The sequence below is a fragment of the Martes martes genome, assembly GCF_963455335.1.
Source record: "Martes martes genome assembly, chromosome: 12".
Classification (NCBI taxonomy): domain Eukaryota; kingdom Metazoa; phylum Chordata; class Mammalia; order Carnivora; family Mustelidae; genus Martes; species Martes martes.
This window is the reverse complement of record NC_137900.1, coordinates 75324292-75336425: the sequence shown is the minus strand read 5'-3', so window position 1 is coordinate 75336425 and position 12134 is coordinate 75324292. Positions and strand designations below refer to the sequence as shown.

General features: G+C 39.8%; 1 protein-coding gene across 2 annotated transcripts in view; it reads left to right on the top strand.

Moving 5' to 3' along the window:
* The first annotated feature begins 8494 nt into the window (after positions 1 to 8494).
* The window catches only part of PTBP3 (polypyrimidine tract binding protein 3), a 107441-nt gene continuing 103801 nt past the window's right edge, over positions 8495 to 12134 (top strand). Inside the window, exon 1 of one of the 2 annotated variants that reach the window (XM_080819794.1) lies at positions 8495 to 8700. The gene's annotated coding sequence lies outside the window, so the exon portion shown is untranslated. The remainder of the gene's footprint in view (positions 8701 to 12134) is intronic. The other variant, XM_080819795.1, reaches the window with a different exon arrangement.

Sequence of the window (12134 nt, the reverse complement as noted above, 5' to 3'; positions counted from 1 at the left end):
TGCATCACACTCTGTGCTCAGTAGGAAGTCTGCTTGAGATCCTCTCTCTCCCTCAACCTTTGTCCCTCTTCCCTGTTCTCTCTCTCTAAAATAATAAATTTTTTAAAAAGATAAATAAAAAAGTGTATGATAACCTTATGATCATATATTAGCCATCAAGATCTACTTGATACATTAAATTCAGTATCTACCTGATGAATTTTTTATAAAGCTGGAAATAGAAGAACGCTTTCCTTTTGGTGCTAGTATGCCTTTTACACCAATACTTGCTAAAATTTTTACCAAAAGAGAGCTAGGCTTTTGGCCAAGAGCCAAATAATAGTAACTAGCTAGAATTTAATAACATTTTCTGTTTTCATTGTATCTTTTTTATTTATGATGGTCTCTTATGGCAAGTGATGCTGGCTTTCCATTTATGACAGAGATATAAAATTTCCTTTGAAAAAAATTAAGTAAAAAAAGTGAAGTGATTTTAAGAAAAATGTTAAGTAAACAAAAGTAAAGATGCTTCATGGACAGAGAAAGAATCACTGAACTGGTATTGAATGACCGAAGTTTGAGAAACTGCTCCAGGCAAATGTTTCTTTTTTTTCTTTTCTTTTCTTTTTTTTTTTAAGATTTTATTTTATTTCATTTTTAAAAAGATTTTATTTATTTATTTGACAGAGAGAGATCACAAGTAGGCACAGAGGCAGGCAGAGAGAGAGAGAGGGGAAGCAGGCTCCCCTCTGAGCAGAGAGCCTGACGGAGGGCTGAGATCAGGACCTGAGCCCAAGGCAGAGGCTTAACCCACTGAGCCACCCAGGCACCCTAAGGAAAATGTTTCTTAAATGGGCCTCTGAATACATTGATGAAAGTCTGAGGGTTTTCTGCAAGAGTGTTTCAATTTTTCACATTTGTTGTTTATATATCTAAAATGTTAGGTAATTATACTCTAGATGATGTGGTTAACTATCTTACAACCAAGTGCTGTCATGTAAATTTAGTGTCTACATTTGTACTTACATTTGATTCCTCATTAGCGTCACTTTTAACTATGTTGGGCTAATGAGAAAAGAACAGAGAGGCTTGGTATGTAGGTGATGAATTTGATTCAGACAGTGGACAAATGATATCACGGCATGTTAAAAAATGAAGGTATATAGAAAGTTATATGATACAATTGAGTCATTGTCACATAGCCCACTGTAGTGAAGTTATATCCATTCAAGTATTTAGCTAATGTACAAGAGTTTGGTTTTACTAGTTGTTTAAGGATATCTGTTTCGAATAGGTGATGCCCATTTAGTACCAGTAACTAACTATTTTGAGTATCACCTATATCAGAAAATAAGTGAAAGAAAACTTTATAGACACTTACTTGGGTTACTTATGAGAAAAAGGAAAAAAGAAGCAAGAATATAAAGAGGGGCGAGGGCAAAAATCCATTATCAGTTCTCAAGAAATGGATACCTTAAGGGTAAGTCTGAAAACATATATTCTGTGAGCTCAGGTTAGAAGAGAGGAGTTACTAGGAATATTCTACCCATTTGTGTTTAGCAAGAAACACATGCTTTAGGCTAAGGGGTCCAATGCTTGGCATAGGGATTGCAGAAAAATCTCGCCCCTTTACATCAATGACTCTCAAAGCTTGCCTCTTAGGCAAACTTTAGTAGGAATCTGCTAGAAATGCAAATTTTTCGGCCCCATCCCTGATTCAGAAATAATCAATTTCTGTTTAACAAGTCCTCCAAGTGATTCTGATGCATATTAAAGTTTGAGCATTCATGATCTATACTGATAATTTTTAAATTTTCAGTGATTTAAAATTATCAGTGATTGATAGTTAGGGGTCATTAAACTACTTCCATTTATTTGTATGTTTGAAATTTTCACAGTAAAAGTTTAAAAAAACAAAACAACACTCAAATAGACAGCATATTCATATATTACTTATAAAATAAGAAAATGAAAAATTGAAAAAATTTTTTAAAAAATGGATCCATATAACTGAGAAATAGTGGACTAGTGCTTCTAAAGTTGTGGTGAAGGACCATTTTTTTCAAAAAACTTCCAATCCTTTGTGGAGTAATACTTTCATAAAGCCATAATAAAATTAACTAAAAATTGAAATAAAAAACAAAGAATATTAATCCAATTTTTTAATTATTAGATTCAACAGAAATAATATTTCTCTGTCAAATTGCTGTGAGTTCTCAGACACTTTTTCTCATTCCGTATTTTTCTTCTTAGGGACTAGTAACAGTTTAGAGACCAGGACTATTCCACTGTCCACACTAAATGATAATATATAAATATTATATAATAATATATATATTATAATATATATAATATATATAATATATATATAATAATATAATAAAATGATAAATAAATGATTCTCAAATTACATTCTCCAGGAATTCTGCTGCTTCGTAAGCCCATAATAGTATTACAAAGTAATAATTATTAATAACTGTAAACATATTGAGCATTACCATAGGCCAAACATCATTTTAGGTACTTTTATTAATTTAAACCTTCCCAAAAAGCTGTAAGTACTATCATTATCCCTTCTTTACAGTTCAAGAAGCTGAAGCACAGGGAGGTTAAGCAACTTATCCCGGTTTATACTTTTAGCATAAAAGTATACTTTTATGTACTGCGTCTGTTCGTTGTATGAGGAGATATCTATCCAACAGGCAGCTCACTAATTTTGATCTTGAAGCGATCCTCCACATCATTTAGGATCTCTGTGTCATTCTCATCTGACACAAACATGACAGCCACGCCATGGTACCAAAGTGGCCTGCTTTGACCACATAACGCAGGCAGGTGTTGGAATCCTCAGGCATGCCATTGTTAAAAGCAACGTTCACCAGCTTAATGTCCACACCTCAGCCGAAGTGTTGATAGCCACAAGAATTCATCACTGAAAAAATCTTTAAACTGCTGGTACTGAGAAAGCATCTCCTCCCAGAGCATCCCACAGTGGAGGGCAATGGCTGGGAAATTTGGCTCTACGAGGAGCTGGGCCAGTGCAATGCAATGCTACACAGACTTTGTGAAGATTTAAGATTCTAAATGAGGAAATCTGGCTCTAGATCACATTCTTAACCATGACACATTATTGTTTATTTTATTCAGTAGGCAGAGGTATTCCTCTACTTAACTCAGTGTCCTTTTCCTAGTTATTTGATAACTAAATTTGGTGAATGGAATTCTTTTTGTGGGAGTAGGGGGTCTCGGCTTGAAAATAAACAGGAACAAATATACTTAAATGTATCTGAAGAGGTGTGTTGATCTGTTTCCAAGAGATCTACTTTTTTTTTTTTTTTAAGATTTTATTTATTTATTTGACAGACAGAGATCACAAGTAGGCAGAGAGGCAGGTAGAGAGAGAGGAGGAAGCAGGCTCCCTGCTGAGCAGAGAGCCAGATGCGGGGCTCGATCCCAGGACCCTGGGATCATGACCTGAGCTGAAGGCAGAGGCTTTAACCCATTGAGCCACCCAGGCGCCCCCAGGAGATCTACTTCTAAGTGGGGCCAAGGAATCTCCTAGTTTAAGAACCCACCTTCAGGGTAGGGAGTCATGTGCTCCAGTTTTAAGGACAAAATGTCAGTGCTCAGGGGAATGATGACACTTGGAACATTGGAGTGATGATCATTTAGATGATTCTCTAGCCTAGCTCCACAAACTCATGTCTAAATCCTAAAGGATTTTCTGTGAATAGAAATGGAAAGTGCTGTTTTATTAAAAACCTTGAGGGACAATGGGACCCTGGTGATATAGTATGACAAAAAGGGGAAAGGAATCCCCTCCTTTTCAGAAAGTGCTCTGGAAAATTCAGTGCTACTTTGACATGGGCTGGAGGACAGTGTTAGGTGATAGCACTTCCCATGCAAACACTGGAGTCCTCTGAACCAGGCAATTGGTCATGTCAAAACCATCATGTCGAGATGATTATGTCAGGGCCAGGCACAGGTTGAGGAGAATGGACATGACTTATAGTGGTGGAGAGGTCAGGAGGAGACACTTTCAAGCCCTCTCCTCAGATAGGAAGGACTTTAAAGTAAGGCTCATAATTCAACAGATCAGGCAGTCTGTCAGACTCAGTATGTGTAAGCTATTACTTCCCAGTTTGATTACCAAGTTGATGCAGCCTGAAAAATATGAATTATACTCCCACACAGTTTCCTTTCCTTTTCTTTCTTTGTCAGAGAGAGATCACAAGCAGGCAGAGAGAGAGGGGGAAGCAGGCACCCCGCTGAGCAGAGAGCCCTATGCAGAGTTGGATCCCAGGACCCTGAGACCATGACCTGAGCCGAAGGCAGAGGCTCAACCCACTGAGCCACCCAGGTGCCCCTCCCACACAGTTTTCTTAAGCTTTTGAAGTTTGCTTTGATTAACTATTGAAAAATAACAAGTGTTAAGGGAACATTCTGCAAGATTTCTTTTATTTTGAAATAATTATAGATTCATATTAAGTTTAAAAGGCTGTACAAAGAGGTCCTGTGTACTCTTACCTGCTTTCCTACAATGGTAACATCTTATCTATAACAAAACCAGGCAATTTTTTAAAAAAGATTTTATTTATTTATTTGACAGACAGAGATCACAAGTAGGCAGAGAGGCAGGCAGAGAGAGAGGAAGGGAAGCAGGCTCCCTGCTGAGCAGAGAGCCTAATGCAGGGCTTGATCTCAGGACCCTGAGATCATGACCTGAGCTGAAGGCAGAGGCTTTAATCCACTGAGCCACCCAGGCGCCCCCAGATTTTGCCAGTGTTATATGCACTTGTGTGTATCTAAACTTCTGTGCAATTTTATCAGGTGTAGACTTGTATAACCAGTCCTATAATCAAGATACAAAACTATCATATCACCACAAACATCCCCTTGCTACTCCATTATAATCACACCCTTCCTCTTGTCTTCCTATACCCTCTCACCCTGTTCCTAATCTGTTCTCCATCTCTATATTTTTTTCATTTTGAGGATATTATACATGAATGGGATCATATAATACGTAACATTTTAAGTTTAGCATTTTCCCCCTCAGTACAATTTCAGATGTTTCAATTTTAAGGAATACATGTTAATGATAATTTTTGTCTTCATCATATTATAATTTTGTCATTTGTCTTTATTAAAATGTCCACCTTCCAGATTCACATAATGGCTGATCTTATTTCTGACCTATACTGGCATTTTTGTATTTTATGTCTTAGGAAGCCTTACCTGTAAACATCAATAGGGTAATGTTAGCTAAATATTAACTATCATTGCATACTGGAATGCCTTACAGCAAAATGCTCCAAGGTTACATTTTGTCCAAACAATAATAGTGTGTGTGTGTGTGTGTGTGTGTGTGTGTGTGTGTGTGTGTCTTCTCAGTGAAGGTATTTCAGGGGAATTTCTTAGACAAACCAGAACAAAAACACAAAGAATAAAATCTTAGAAAATTTTTAAATTAAGTTATTGTAACTGCTTACTTTTCAAAAGAATGGAGCATTTAGCAAATTGAGAACATGTTATTCTCTCCACCAGCAAAAAGCTACTATATAGAACATAAAGTTCTCAAGACAAGCTAGGTCATGTGGATGATATCCCATCATTCTGCAAACTCAGAAACTTTTGCTAAGATTATCGAAGGCCATGGTTTTCCCATGCCATATGGACTATGGGAATAGCTAGGATTCTAAAAGTGGTCCTAGAAGACCTAATTCCCATTCTGTCCACCGTTTTGAATCAAAGGGACTCACAAACCTAGGGAGCTAAATCAGTGAAGTCTTCTGAACTTATGACCAAGAGGCAATGGAAACAGAACGGTTTTTCGTGAGCTGTTTCCTTCTATCTAGCCTTCTGTTGCAAAATGGGATGTTAAGTATTTAGGAAATGTCATATGGTTTTTTTCATTTTATCAGGTACACTATCTTTACATTGGAGACTTTTCAGAGTTATTGTTAGTAATATGGACAGTGAGTTTCACGTTGACTTCACATTTATATTTTACTACTGAACTTAAGGCATGGGACTATGAGAGAGAAAACTTTTTGTTTTTTAAATAAAGAAAATGTAAACTGGTACAACCTTTTTGGAATCATATGACAACATTAATCAAACTGGAAAATACGTATACCCTTTGTTCTGCAATTCTGCTTCTAGGAATGGATTCCTCAGAAATAAACGTGTGCAAAGATGCTCATACATATATGATGTTCTTTGCAATATTGTTACTTTGAATAATTAGAAACAATGTAAATTTCCACTATTTTGGAAAAGGTTAAATAAATTGTGGTGTGTGAAATTATGATATACTATGCAGTATTAAAATGAATTAAGTTGCAATGACAGGGATGGAGCTAGTGTGTATTATGCTAAGCAAAATAAGTCAGATAGAGAAAGACAAATACCATGATTTCACTCATATGTGGAATTTAAGAAACAAACAGAAGAACATATGGAAGGGGGGAAAAAGGATGGAGGGAAAAAAACCCATAAGAGACTCTTAACCAGTGCAAGCAAACTGAGGGTTGATGGATGGATGTGGGTGGGGGATGGGCCAGATGGAGGATGGATATTAAGGAGGGCACTTGTTATGATGAGCACTGGGCGTTGTAAGTGATGAACCACTGAATTTTACTCCTGAAACCAATATTGCACTGTATATTAACTAGAATTTAAATAAAAAATTGCAAAGAAAAAAATGTATTTACAAAGAGAAAAGAAAAGAAATGTTAAAAAAAGGCGAATTAAATAAATGGAAAGTACAGATATGAAAAAAATCTCTAGAGTTTTTAAGTAAAAAGAGCAAATAAAAATGGTGGGGGTCTAGAAACATGCTCACAGAATTGATGCATTGGTTATCATGGGTAGGGGGTAGGTTGTGAAAAAAGATAATCCTAAGTGTTTAATACTATTTCAATTTTCCAAAAGGAGCACATATGTTTGTTACTTCTGTAGCTAAAAAAATAAAATTAAGGAAATTCCATCAACAGACTATATCCTCAAAACAATATAAAGATTGCATCAAGGACTTGCTCATATTTTTAACATCCATCTGGCAATGTCGGGTGGCAATGTTTACAACTGCAACTTAATACTTAGACTTAACATACAAAATGTATTTCATCTTTTGTAAAGACGGACTGAAATGAGATACAGTTCTTTAAAAATAGGGTCCCCCAAGAAATGAGCTATCTGAAAATTGTTTTTTGCCAATAAATAATAGAGCCATCGAGGAATCCATTCAACCATGAATGCTGGAACCTGATTTTTTGGGTTATCCCTGCAGTGCTTGGCACATAGTAAACAATAAATAATGACTTAATGATGGATGAATAGACAGTTTAAGTCGTTTTAGTAGCGCCTACTTATTTAAAAGCAGGATACACTGGCAAGGATAGATGATGATTGAAACGTCTTGTTACTCGCTTCGCAAATGAGGTGGCTGAGGGGGAGCAGCCCTCTCTTCCCAGTCAGGTAAGAATTTGGTCGAGGACCGCGTTTAGTGACTTAAGTTTTGACGATCTGTGAATTGAAAAATCACTGAATTTCAGAACTAGACAGAATACAAAAGGGCAAACAAGCGAGTTGCCACTAATTATATATACATAATTTTGCTCAGAGAAGAGGAAGGGGCTCTAGTGGCTGTGAAACTGTAATCACTGTATTAGTGAATCACTGTAATCACTCTATTAGTGTCTACATTTTCACCTGAAAAAGGGCAATAATCACTCCTTCATAGGATTTGTTTGTTTCTTTACATGGAGGCATATGAAAAACTGTATAAAATGCTGGCAACATAGTGACCATTCCGTATTGCGCAACGAATGTTTCATAAAAATTCAAACCCAGACTGTAGGGTCGAAAAGCTCTCAGAGACTAAAACTGTTCACAACTGAGAGGTTCTTAAGTTCGGGCAGTCTCTTTCATTCATTTAAATCTCAACCACACCTATCTGGCGGGAGCGAGTCCCAGCAGTCGGCTCCCAGGACCCCGCGGACGACCTGCGGGCCTCGCACTGGCAGGAGTTCGTGGCAGCCCGGATCCCGAGCCGGGGCTTCGAAGACCACGGCCCCCGCCGGGCCTCCGTGCTTGGGGTCCAGCCACCGCCAGCCTCGCCCACCAATCCTCCGCGGTTCTGGGGTCCTGGCGAGACACTCCTACCTACATTCCAGAGCCGGGTCTCCAACGCTCTTCCCGCGGGGAGACGGAGGTGTCCGAGCCCAGCAGCCCGAGGCAGAGGGGCCGGAAGGCCGGCGGGGCCCGCGGGTGGGCGGGCGGGGCGACAAAGCGGGAAGCACAAGGAGCGCGCTCCCGTGAACGCAGGAGGGAAGCGGGGGCGAGGCGCGCGCGCGCGCGCTGGGGAGAGAGGCTGGGAGGCGGAGACTTAGGGCGACGGCAGGAAGAGGGCGCCCTGGAGCCGAGCGGTAGGCCGGCTGGGGGCGGGGCGGAGGGAGGGCGTCGACTCTAGGGGGCGGGGCGAGGCGAGGCGGGGACGCGCTTGCGGGGTGGGGAAGGCGGGGGCGCGGCGGTGGCGGGAGCGTCCCTGGTCTCCGCCCCTGTTTCCCACTCTCCTCCACCTCCTAGCCGGCGGGGCTCGGGAGAGGCGCCGCTTGCCCGTCCCCGGAGCCGCCGGCTGCCGCCGCCTCCGCCCTCCGCTCGCGGTGAGCCCGTCAGTCCCCGCACCGTGCGCTCCTCCGTCTGGGCCATGGATGGGTAAGTACTCGAAGGCGCAGCGATTGTGCGGGGCTGCGGTTGCCCCGCTTCCTTTCGGCTCTCGGCCGGACGCGCCACGGCCGGGGAACCGGGCGCGGCGCCGGCGGCCGGGGGAGCGACCCCGGCCGAGTCCGACGGCGGGGCTTCCGGGCGCCCCGAATCGCGGAGGGGCGGTCCGCCGCCTCCTCTTCTCCCCCGGCTGAGGCGCCCCCGTAATGTCCGCCCCTTCACATCCTCACACCCGGAAACGGAGGAAAGCCGGGTGCAGCCGCCGGGTGCTGGGGTCCGCCCTCCGAGCGCAGAGTCCGGGGAGCCCGGCCCGGCCTGCCGACACTTCCTCTCAGAAAATGGTGCGCTGCTCTGGGGGAGGCGGAGGCGGCGCTCGGGGCGGGCGTCCTCCCGCTTGGGGAGTTGCTGTTTACCGGTGAGGTGGGGCGAGCGTTGGAGCTTCCCCTGGTGGGGAGGCGAGTGGCCGCGGAGAGGCAGACGGCGAGTGCACGCGTCGGGGCACGTCTGGGCGGCGACCTGGTCCCGAAGCCAGGGCCCCCCGCGGGGTGTCGACGTGCCGGGGAACCCGCGGAGGTCTCCGGACCTGGGCTGTGAGCTGTGCTAAGACCTCTGTATACCGGGCGTCTGGACCTGGTGATCGTGGACTCCAGCCCCCACATCCCCCCAAAAGAAACTTCGTGAATTTCTGCAATTTTCGGGAGTGTTCAGACGCTCTAAAAGTGAATGAGGTCCGTGGCCAAAATAAAAAGATTTTGGATTCACGGATAGAAAAATTTCTCTGAGAACCCAGGGATATGGCGTGGGACCTGATAGATAATTTAATATTCAAAGAAACGACTAGATTAGGATCTTCGTGTATTAATTGTAGCACATGCATATCAAGATTTAAAAAATATCTCCCGCTCTGTTAGAGCTTGCAAATCCACTATTCATTCTCATTATATATTTGAATTTTTGTTTGGCCTTTTACTTGCTTTTGAGGACAACATATCTGTAACCCCCCTGGTTGTAGAATATGTGGAACTTGCGTAAACAGTAAAAGCCTTGTACATGTTACCATAGAGTTGATGACTGTTGCCATGCTGTGTAAAGACAATGGAATCTTCCAACAATTTTTGCCTTCGTTAGACTTCTTTTATCTACTTTCATAACGTTTAAGTCTGTATGATATTTGGATTAACTCATTTGAATGCTAATTGCACACTGCTGCAGATTTTAGAGTGCGGTTTTAGATTTCATTGATGCTTGTGATGATCTATATTTTGTTTTAATTTAATTGAAGCTGTATTCATTGTTTAATTGAAACTTTTCTGAGGACGTTGTTGAGAACTCATTTCACATCACCTGACTCAGTTACACTTTATATGTGTGCAAAGTTTTGCTGCTTTAATTTGTGTAATTATGCCAACATTTCAGTTCAGAAAGATTGTGAAATTAGTGTCTCACTGTGTGTAGTGCGTTGTCGTTAGACGGTTTGACTTGAGCCATGGAAGAAGGCTAGCTTTTTTGTATTGGAAAATTGATAGTGTGATAGTGATGACACAAGACTCCACTTACGCATCTTGGCTGTTAAACTCTTGGGTAACTGAGAAGTGCAAACTTAATCTTTTGGATAGTTTAATAACTCTTCACCCTATATGTGGCTTTAGAGCTAGGAATGAGTTTTTTGGTTTGTATGTGTGGGGCATTAAAACATTCTGGAAGTTAAGTTCAGGACCTGTATGGTCTTATTTTCTATGCACTGTTATTTGTCACATTTAAATTTCAGACAAATGAATTGTAAGTTTCCAGAGTCTATAAGAAAAAATTACAAATCTACATGGTTATTGTTTATTTTATTTTTTTACATGGTTATTGTTTAAAACAAATTTGCATCATTGAACAATCCAGATTCATAAATTTTTTTACTTTTTTTAAGTAATGGCATTAGAGGTTATTAACAATATATAGAATTTAGTTAGAGCTTTCTTTTAGGAGATATGAAGGCAAACTACAATTGAAGATTGTTTTAAAAGGTGTGAGAAAAGATGGATTTCTATTTGGAGAACTTTATAGGAGTTTTTACACCTTGGGGTTAAGGGATGTGGTTTTGAACCCAGTGACTATTTGCTTTCAGGAGGCTAATTAACTTTCTGCATTTTCCCACAGCCTGAAAAGGTCCCTTTTCATTATTTTGGATAGTTCAAAAAGAAAGAACAAACCACCAGTCAATATATCTTTCTAGTTCTTCCTCAAATCCCAACTGTCGTGTGTGTGTGTGTGTGTGTGTGTGTGTGTGTACGTGTTCATTTCCTCCTGAGATAATTTATACTTAAACACAGTTTTGATGTGGTAGAGTTTTTTTTTAAAAGCAGATCTTGAAAATTTTCATGTCTGAAATTTAGTATTTGCATTTATTTTAGTTCTGAGAGACTATCTTAGTTGTATTTTGGTGAGCTGTTTTGGGTGGTAGATGGAAATTTGTAAGATACCTTCTATTTCTGTAAAAGCCACTCAACTAGTTTTGTTTCATTTAAAATTTTAAAACACGGTAATTCAGACCAGTGATTTAAAAGAATGAACTTTGGCAATTTTAAGTTTTGATTTGTATTTGTTAAATAGAGGTAAATAGATAAACACATGTTAGTCATTTTATTGAAACAGCTGTATTTTAATAAATGCTAAAAGAATTTGATTTACTTTTTGTTTCTTACATTGTGGTTAAAGCTTTGCTTTATACTCTGCTGTTGCTAGACTGTCCCATCACTTTTCTTTGTATTAACATTTCACAATTCATCACATTCTTATTTTTATTAATTTTTTATTATAATGCTTTTTCCTTTTTTCTTTAATCTTATTATCTCTGTCTTTGAAAAACTTGTTCTCTAACTTTGTTTCCCATTTTCTCTTTTTACTTTTTCCATACAGTGTTGTTACAGATCTTATAGCAGTCGGTTTAAAGGTAGGACTCTTTTACTATCCTTTCATAAGCTTTTTAAAATCTTTGTTTTGGCATTTTTTTCCCCACTGGTGATAATCATCTCATCTGTTCATAAAATTATGTTTTACTGTGTGATAATAATCTTTCATTTTTATTTAGCTCCAAAATAAGTGGACCTGTAGCTGATTTTGGATTTTACATACATATATAGATTTTGGATTTTACATACAACATTATCTTATATGACTAAAATGAAAGTTTAGCCCAAAGTAACTTTTACTTTCTTACAAAATACTTTACTTTTACTTTTTACAAAGTTTTTACTTGAATTATCAGAGTTTATTTGTTTGATTTTGTTTTGTTTTGTTTTAGGAGTTAGATGTAGCCTAGACTGTATTTCCCTATCATGTTTGTTCTTCTATTTTCTCTTGGTTGTATTTATGAGTAATAAAATAGTAATAGCAGCTAAAGTTTCTTCAATTCCTAGTCTGTGTCAGCTGCTTTA